Source organism: Eumetopias jubatus, unplaced genomic scaffold (genome assembly GCF_037043125.1).
Source record: "Eumetopias jubatus isolate StellerSeaLion01/CBP00866 unplaced genomic scaffold, mEumJub1_p1.0 scaffold_6, whole genome shotgun sequence".
NCBI classification, from domain to species: Eukaryota; Metazoa; Chordata; class Mammalia; order Carnivora; family Otariidae; genus Eumetopias; species Eumetopias jubatus.
Genome location: NW_028274812.1, coordinates 107,973,334 through 107,982,976, shown reverse-complemented (window position 1 = coordinate 107,982,976; position 9,643 = coordinate 107,973,334).

Below are 9,643 nucleotides of genomic sequence, written 5' to 3'. Positions count from 1 at the left end.
ATTCATGAGAGACAGAGAGAGAGAGAGAGAGGCAGAGGGAGAAGCAGGCTTCCCGCTGAGCAGGGAGCCCAATGCGGGTGTCAATCCCTCAACCCCAAGATCACGACCTGAGCTGAAGCCAAGAGTCAAACACTCAACCAACTTAGCCACCCAGGCTCCCCTAAACTGAGAGAAGACTCTAATCTCATTTTGTTCAGAGCTTTACCAAGATTTTCCCTAAAAAAGTCTGTCACCTGACAGTACTGATCATGGTATTTAAGTCACCAAGACAAGAACGCACACTGGGATCGGTCCCTGATTGCAATTATCACCTTCATAGTGATCCTACACATCGGTGCAAGCATCTGACAACTTCATTATGCTTTCTATTATAGTTAGGCCTACACATTTTATAGAGTTTTATGGTAAACTACTCTTCTTTTATTTCTCCTTTATATTTGGGCGTTATAATTATTTTAAAATTTTGTGTGTAGAATGATCATATTACTCGTGAATTTCATTTTGGTATTAAAAAAGGACATCACAAAATTTTATTGAGAACCAGTGAACCAATAGTTCCTTGGTAAGGAAATTTAGGCTAAGAGAGTGAAGAAAAAAAAAAAAAACACCAAATCCTCACTTAGCTTAAGATGACATAGTGGGTAATTGAGACAGGACAGCTGTACACCCATTGCTGACCGACAGCAAATCTAGACTCTTTCCATTAAGCCACTCTACTTTCCAAGGCCATGGCCTCCGTGCAAGTAACAGCAATCACAATAGCTTCTATGTGCCTAGTACTTGCTATGCTCCAGACATGGTTCCTAAGAGTTTTACATTTGCTAACTGTCTGACCATAACAGTAACCCTCTAGGTCCTATTCTTTATTGTACAGGTGGGGAAACCAATGCACAGAGGGGTTGAGAGACCTTTCCCGAAGGCACACAGCTGATGTGTAGCTCATCCAAGATGATCCCTGGCTATCCGGCTTTTCATCACTTCACTGTATCATTTCAAAGACAGGGTCAGAAGCCGGGCAAACCCAACAGAGGCATTTGGGCTGTAGAAATGGAAAGAAATGGACACACCCAAGCCATACCATGGCTCAAGTAAGAGAATGTCCCCCGATGAGCTCTGGGGTTTATGTGGATCTCCTGACACTATATGCAAACTATGTATCTATGTGTGTATATTTGCACATTATTTTAGTGAGCAAGTTCATGATTCTCATTTGATTCTCAAAGCAGTTCCTGACCACAGAAAAGTTAGAACCACTGGTATAAAGAAGTAGCGGCAGCACTTGGTAAGAAGGAGGATCTCGGCAGAACTTCGAACCCAACACTGGCGTGCAGGGACGGACTGAGTGCGGGGATAGAAACTCCCTTTGCTAGAACTTCTTTACTCTTGGGCATCTCCGTCTAGGAGCAACCTCTCAATTTCTGTTCCCCACAAAAGCAAACCCTGAGAAAGTCAACGTGCTGCACAAATATCCTTTCTATGTATTAAGTTACATGCAAAAGATCGGAAGGCTCTGATTTAGAGAGTAAAGGGGGAGAAAGAACCATATTCTAAGAGCACAAGTGGGGTTGAAAGGGCCATTCAGTACCCAAGTGGCTCTCAATCTTTTTCTGCCCCCACACATTAGGGGATGTAGGGAGGGCACAGACCACCAGGGGCCATACCAGGATCTGATGTGCGAATAACAGCTTCTGAGGGAGAGATGGTCAATGCTCCCCATTGCTCTGTAACTGAGCCCACCCAGGAAGCTGCTTCCAGCTTCGGTGGAAGTCCCCATGCACACCAACAGCTTCAGATCCCAAACGCTGGCTTCTTTTCTGTCACTGAGCTGTCTCTGACCCCAGTGCCCTATCAGTACACGCTCCCAGGGACAACCCTCAATGAGGATGGAAGTCAGTGAATAAATGCCTCCGGTTTCCCACCCTCAGTGGAACAAATCTGAGGTGTGTTTTATACAGTCTTTCAGAGCATCCCCAGTGGGATGGGGCCCCAGCTGCCCACAGCACTAGCGTGCTCATTGATGCATCCTATACTGACATTTTCCTTACCTTGTGTCTCCATTTCCCACACCCCCTTCCTGGGGCCAACTCCAAAATAAACTGTATCCAAATCCTTGTCTTAAGGTCTGCTTTTAGGGGAGGCCAGGCTAAGACAGTGCCCTTAGAGATCACGTGTCAGCTGAGAATCGTTGCTAAACAAGTCAGGCCTCTGGCAGACCTTGGCACACATCTTGCCAGGGGCACCATGGGCATGGCATTGTTGGGGACGGGGTGCTCACAAGACCCTTGTAGGATGAATCTAAAGTGCTCCAAAACCAGGGGAAAAAAGCATTCATTCAAATCCTTAAATGAGAAATTCTATCATAGAGGACCTTCGTGCTGAAAAGCCCGCATCTAATGAGGCCTGTCCCAGGATAGACCCAAGGAAGAAAATTCCAGAGAGTCACCTTATAAATAGGCCTTAAAAGAACAATCTTGTGCCACCAGGGGCCTCTGCAAAAGGTTGTGTCCTGGCTGAGGGGGTAATGGGAGTTGAATTTCAGCCTGCATTCTGGTGACCAGGCTGTGTGCCCATGCGAAGGGGCTACCCTTTAAAAGGTGCACAAAGGGGGGTTATTCACACTCAGCCCCTTGCGCATCCACCACGGTCTTTGCTGGTTCACTCAAAAAAATCAGCTTGGTTTCATCTTCAGATCCAAACTATCATTGCTAGCAACATATTCTTTATAACAATATTCCACTGATCTAGAACAAAAGCAATTTGAAAGCCCCGGGCTGTTTGTTGTAATGGAATTTTCCTCATGTGAAAAAGTAAGCTTTGCTGTTGTATTATTAATGGAGTTTATCCTTTTTCCACCAAGTTGACAGCTTTAGTATCATGTTGGTACCATTTATTTTGCTAAATGATTAGAATACTTCTTTGTCACATTTCTATCTTCCTTTTCTAAATTGGAAATGCTTGTATTCTTGCTGCAAAGTCCGACATGTAATGAGATTTGAACTTGTTTGCTTTGTGTTGAATGGGATTAACCCCCCTGCCGGTGCCCCCTCACCAGTCTTTGTGTGGGGGAGGCCCCAGTTATGGGGCAAATGGATGGTTATTCTCAGCAATAAAATTGAGCAAATAACGTGAAAGCACCCATACCTCAAAAAGCAGGAGATTGACCTCGGTTTGACCTTGAGGTCTGTGCGCTGAAAAGTTCCCTAACAGACAAAACAAGCTTTGAGCCAGAGAGAAAGAGAAAGATTGCTTACTTTCTGATTACTTTGTTTAAACCAACCTCCTCGCTAGTTTATAATCCTTTATGGGAGCATATTAAGAAGGGGCAGTTTAAGGTCTGTTTAAAGCTGCGAGGAATCATGAAATAAACAATTAATATTTAGGAAAGGGGCCCAGAACCTTTTTTGTAGGCTTTTTCCTCTCCCCACTTAATGAATAATAGCCTTGAGCTGTGGTCTCAGGCATCCCATGTATTTATTTTGATTACTGTTGTCGTATATTTGGTGGTTACACTCTTTGTGCTATTTTAGACAGTCCAAAATTAGGGGAATTCAGTGGAGTAAACAATGCCATGATTTCTGCTGCTGCGGGTTGTATATAGGATAGAGCAGTGTTGGTTCCAGGAACAGGGAAGCAAATTCAGCATTTACATTTTATCCTGGCAAAGTGGTTTTGGACCTTTTGCCTTGGGTCATTTTTAAAAAATCAGTCAGTATTCCTTGCCTTCCAGCCGAAGACTCTGTCAGTTTGCAGTGTGACACGTGGTCACTACTGCTCCTGCCCAAGGCTGATCTGCACTGTCCGGCTTCTCTGGGCCTCCGCTCAGACCCGTGCCTCCCGCGGGGGAGCCTTCCCCAGGCTGTTGTGTCCAGTGAGTCCTTCCCGTCCTCAGAGAGGAGTTCAGGGGCGCCTGGGTGGCTCAGTCGGTTAAGCATCTGCCTTGGGCTCAGGTCATGATCCCGGGGTCCTGGGATCGAGCCCCGCATTGGGCTCCCTGCTCAGCGGGAAGCCTGCTTCTCCCTCTCCCACTCCCCCCAGCTTGTGCTCTCTCGCTCTCTCTCAAATAAATAAATAAAATCTTAAAAAAAAAAAAAGAGGAGTTCAAATCCTAGTTCTTCCAAGCAACTTTCCCAGGCTACCTTGACACCTTCTCTTCATCCTCCAAATTTTGAGGATGAGAACCCATTGCTTGGTCTTTCTCAATATACTACTGATTGTCTTTTCAAGCCTACAAGTTCTTATGTCTCCAGGCAGATTTTAACTTCTTAAGGCAGAAGTTGCAAGTCGCCACCCAATATCCATTCTGCCCCACTTTCTAGTAACAGACCCCCAGTTATTCAGGGTAGCAATAAACCCACAGAGAAACTACCCTCTCGGGCCTACCTTGCCAAGCATGGTCATGTGACTACATTCTGATCAGTGAGATATATAAGGAGAAATGTTTTCTGGAACTTACAGAACGACTGCTAAAGGAGAGAAGGCTGGACCTTCTGTCCTTTCCTCCTTCCTTCCACCTTCCTGTTGTCTGAGGTGAAGAGGGGGATGGTTAGCGCTAAGAAAGCCATCTTGGACCATGAGGGGACCACCAAGATGGACACTATGGTCAGGGATAATGGAGTTAAGGGGCTCCTGGGTGGCAATCCCGGGGTCCTGGGATCGAGCCCCGCATCGGGCTCCCTGCTCCACGGGAAGCCTGCTTCTCCCTCTCCCACTCCCTCTGCTTGTGTTCCCTCTCTCGCTGTGTCTCTCTCTGTGTCAAATAAATAAATAAAATCTTAAAAAATTTTAAAAAAGGATAATGGAGTTAAAAATAAGAAGAAACGATGTCCAGTGATTTTGTGGAGTCACTCTTCCATCCCTGGCTTATCTCCTCTAGACTTCTTTTCTGGAAAAGAAAAAACCATGTTTAAGCCATTGTTGTTGCATACAGTCAAATCCATTTCTTCTCTTGTCCAGCTTCTTAAGGGCAGATTGGCTTTTTAATCATTGTACGGCGAGCAGTGCCTGACATAGTACGTGATAAACTCTAAACAGCTATATATTAAAGCTGGAAAATATTTTCCTTCTGACCCATAACAGTTCTCATCCTCCTTGATAACAGAATGGCCCTCTTTAAAATCACACTTATTGATCTTCTGCTCCAATTTTAAAAGTTGATATTGTTTCCGCTGCATAGAATTTGTATCCTTACAGATGAAGTCATTGTTTATTTAAGAAATTGAAGAGATCACAGAAAAGAAAGAAGGTCATGATTAGGTCACAAGTGGAACGAGGTAAGTTTACCATATGATGCAGAGGAGACCACATGAAAGGTATCTTGGGCACATTTACTTTCATCTTGTTAATTTTGCTTCATTGCCGGCAGAGGAGAAACAAGGCATTCATATACCTGGACAATTCTTTGTGGTCACGTCTTCTTTCATTAATTTGACCTTCTAATGCTGACCTCCCTGAGTCAGTATCTGCGACCTGTGATATGAATCCTAGTCATCCATCAATAAGAAGTACTACTGTAGATTTAGAACCACAAAGATTTTTGAACCATAAAATATAAGAAAATGATTGTCAAATTGTTCCTAGGGATCTGTAGGTTTACCTTTGACAAATCATGTAGCTTTCTTTTGTAGCCCTTGGCCATCTATAACATTGTCACACATGTGTATACCAGTCCTCCACACAAATGTGGCTGGGATTAATGAGGTCAACATTTCCAAATGCATTTAAAGGTCTTTCCATGGAAAACCACTTTGGAGGCAGAAAAAATGATTATTGCCCTATTATCATTTCCTAGAACATGGATGGCTGCCGTCCTTGAATAAAATCTTATTTAGAAAGAAACCCTCTCTTCCCCATGTCTTTTTCCCGAATATAATAATTCTTGGGAATAAATGGTGGAAGAATTGTGTTTCAAAGCTGTATAGTTTATGTGGCAGGTCATAAACTTTGTCATTTTAAGGAAAAACAAGTTTAAATTCAACTTTATATTTTTTCTTTCCATTCACCCTTTCCATGTCAATACCAAACTTATGTACCTTGAGACCAAAACAAAATGGGAAGCTTAAATTGTGTTTGTGCTCTTAAATTTTAAAAATGTCAAAACTCAGAACTAGAAAAGGATCCTGAAAGAGTATCTGATGGTTATTCTTCCTTCAGATAGATGAACAGCTAAACTATCAAGGACAAGTTTCAGTCCGTTCCATTCATAAAGGTCTCTAGGAATCAGGAAATTCTTTGTTTTCCCAGAGAGTCTTGTTGAGCATTTTTTAAATGTTTTTAAGATTTTATTTATTTATTTGACAGAGAGAAACACAGCGAGAGAGGGAACACAAGCAGGGGGAGTGGGAGAGGGAGAAGCAGGCTTCCCGCTGAGCAGGGAGCCAGACGTGGGGCTCGATCCCAGGACCCTAGGATCATGACCTGAGCTGAAGGCAGATGCCTAATGACTGAGCCACCCAGGTGCCCCTTGTTGAGCATTTTAAAGTTCTCTTTCATATTTGACAAGGACAGCTACATCTCCAGTCCTACAAGTGCCCCAGAAAAATAGTTTTCCTAGAAGAAGGTCACCAGTACATGGAATCTTTTATTACAAGCCCTATTACACATAGTGAAATGGCAGGCATCTCTGACTTGCTGTAATCTTTGAACATAAATGGGCATATCTACACACAGGACCCACAAATAGTTGAGTTACCAAAAAAAAAAAAAAATCAAATCCAGGGGCGGCTGGGTGGCTCAGTCATTAAGCATCTGCCTTCGGCTCAGGTCGTGTTCCCAGGGTCCTGGAATCGAGCCCCGCATCAGGCTCCCTGCTCGGCTGGAAGCCTGATTCTCCCTCTCCCACTCCTCCTGCTTGTGTTCCCTCTCTCGCTGTGTCTCTCTCTGTCAAATAAATAAATAAAATCTTTTAAAAAATCAAATCCATAGCTAAGTGGACAAAGAGGTATTAATGTCTTAAATAAGGAGCCTTCTCTCCCTTAGCCAGGTCATGAATTCTGTCCTGGAAACTCATTTATAGAGGGGAATGATTTTTCTATAAAATAAGGGAACATTCTTCCTAGGAAAACATTCCCCCAAAAAGAAAAAGATTAGTGAGAAATTAGGTTAAGATCCAATTTATTTTTTTATTTTTTTAAATGTTTTTTTATTTATTTATTCATGAGAGTCAGAGAGAGAGAGAGAGGCAGAGGCAGAGGGAGAAGCAGGCTCCCCACCCAGCAGGGAGCCTGATGCAGGGCTCGATCCCAGGACCCGCAGATCATGATCTGAGCCGAAGGCAGATGCTTAACCATCTGAGCCACCCAGGTACCCCAGTTAAGGTCCAATTTATTTGAAACCATATATAAAATTAGGTCATTCATTCTCTTTATACCCAAATAATTACAAGCCCCTAGCAGACTACTTGCTATATATTACCACACCCATCCCCCAAAATGTTTGAGAAGTTCCTCCTCAGTCTACAACTCGAGGCTCACCATTCTCCTGGACACGACTCTCTTCTGCTGACTGACATTGCTAACCATCTCTGCCAGAAGTTTGGGCTTCCACTTTTCCTTCTAATTCTTCACACCAATGCTGAACACCAGCTCTTCCCTAATGTCCCCCAGCAGCACTGAGACTGAAATGGAACATTAATAATACCTACTGAAGGTTGAGAGGGAGACAGGTTGAGAGTAGAGGCAGAGGGTGTACCATTCAAAAACAACTTATAGGGGAGCCTGGGTGGCTCAGTCGGCTAAGTGTCTGACTGTTGATTTCGGATCAGGACATGATCTCAGGGTCGTGAGATCGAGCACCGAATAGGACTGAGCACTGGGTGTGGAGCCTGCTTAGGGGTCTCTCTCTCTCCCTCTTTCTCCCTTTTCCTCTACCCCTCCCCCCACCCCCTCTCCCCCACCTCCAGCTTGCGCTGTCTCTAAAAACAAACAGGGGTGCCTGGGTGGTTCAGTTGGTTGGGTTGGGTGTCAACCTTCAGCTCAGGTCATGATCCTGGGTCCCTGGCATCAAGTCCCGTATGGGGTTCCTTGCTCAGTGGGGAGTCTGCTTCTCCCTCTGCCCCCCCGTTCCCCCTGCTTGTGTTCTCTCTTTCTCTCTGACAAATAAATAAATAAAATCTTCAAAAAAAAAATAAAAACAAACAAAAAACAACTTATAATTACTTTCTAAGCCCAGGTGACTCCCTGGCCCTTCTCCCAGCCTGAACATAAGCAGCTCACCCTCTACCACAAAAGTGCTTCAAGTCCTTCCCTTCTATGAAGAATGGATGTTCCCACCACCAGTCATGTTGTAAATAGGTTCACTTTCAGTTAGAATATAAAAATGTAAGAAGACTCTTAAATGAGAGAGGGAAAGGGAAATTTTATTTTTCTTTTTTTTTTTTTAAAGATTTATTTATTTCAGAGAGAGAGGGAGATAGCGCACAAGCAGGAGGAGCAGGAGAGGGAGAAGCAGGCTCCCCGCTGAGCAGGGAGCCCGATGTGGGGCTCGATCCCAGGACCCTGGGATCATGACCCGAGCTGAAGGCAGACACTCAACAACTGAGCCACCCAGGCGCCCCGAAATTTTATTTTTCTTTTGGGGATTAGAGATCAGTTTTTCCAGGACTTGGAAATGAGGAAAGACCTGGAATGCTAGCCACTTTGGTACCAATAGGATGAAGACAACCAATAAGTTCAGCCAAGAGAAGTGCAAGGAAACAGAGCTAGAGATACTGGATTAGATCAATTTTTTTTAAGATTTTATTTATTTATTCGACAGAGAGAGACACAGCAAGAGAGGGAACACAAGCAGGGGGAGTGGGAGAGGGAGAAGCAGGCCTCCTGCCGAGCAGGGAGCCCGATGCGGGGCTCGATCCCAGGACCCTGGGATCATGACCCGAGCCAAAGGCAGACGCTTAACGACTGAGCCACCCAGGCGCCCCAAGGATTAGATCAATTTTAAACTTACCTTACCTCTTGAATTTTAAGTATGAGAGACAAAAACATTTCTTTACAATCCAAGTCAAATTGAATTAGAGTTATTTTTGTTCCTGGAAAAAAAGCACCCTGATATACTTCCATATTCCTAATTATACTTCTAGGGCCATTTCTTGGTTTATCAATATCAGATATTATCTATTTAATCTGTCATATGATAAATGAAAAAATCGGTTCTTTTCAACACCTTCCCTACCTCTTCTTTTAGTCCCTCTATTGGTTACCTTTATAACTCTTAAAATTTCACCTTTATAAAGGTCATCCTAACAGCTTTATTTTTTTGGTCCATCAACTATCTTTTTTAAAAAGATTTTATTTATTTATTTGACAGAGAGAGCGTGTGCTCAAGCAAGCACAAGCAGGGGGAGCAGCAGAGGGAGAGGGAGAAGCAGGCTCCCCACTGAGCAGGGAGCTTAATGCAGAGCTCAGTCCCAGGACCCTGGGTTTATGACCTGAGCCAGAGGCAGACACTTAACCAACTGAACCACCCAGGCGCCCCATCAACTATCTTTTAATATTCCTTATAAAATTAATATATTAGCTCCTCAACCAGTCCCCTCAGTAATCTTACACTTCACTTTGTACCTTCTGTCATCCATACTCAACTTTTGCATTATCAAGCTTGATAATATTTACACTATAATTAAATGGTTTTAGCTTTATTTATAGGTTGA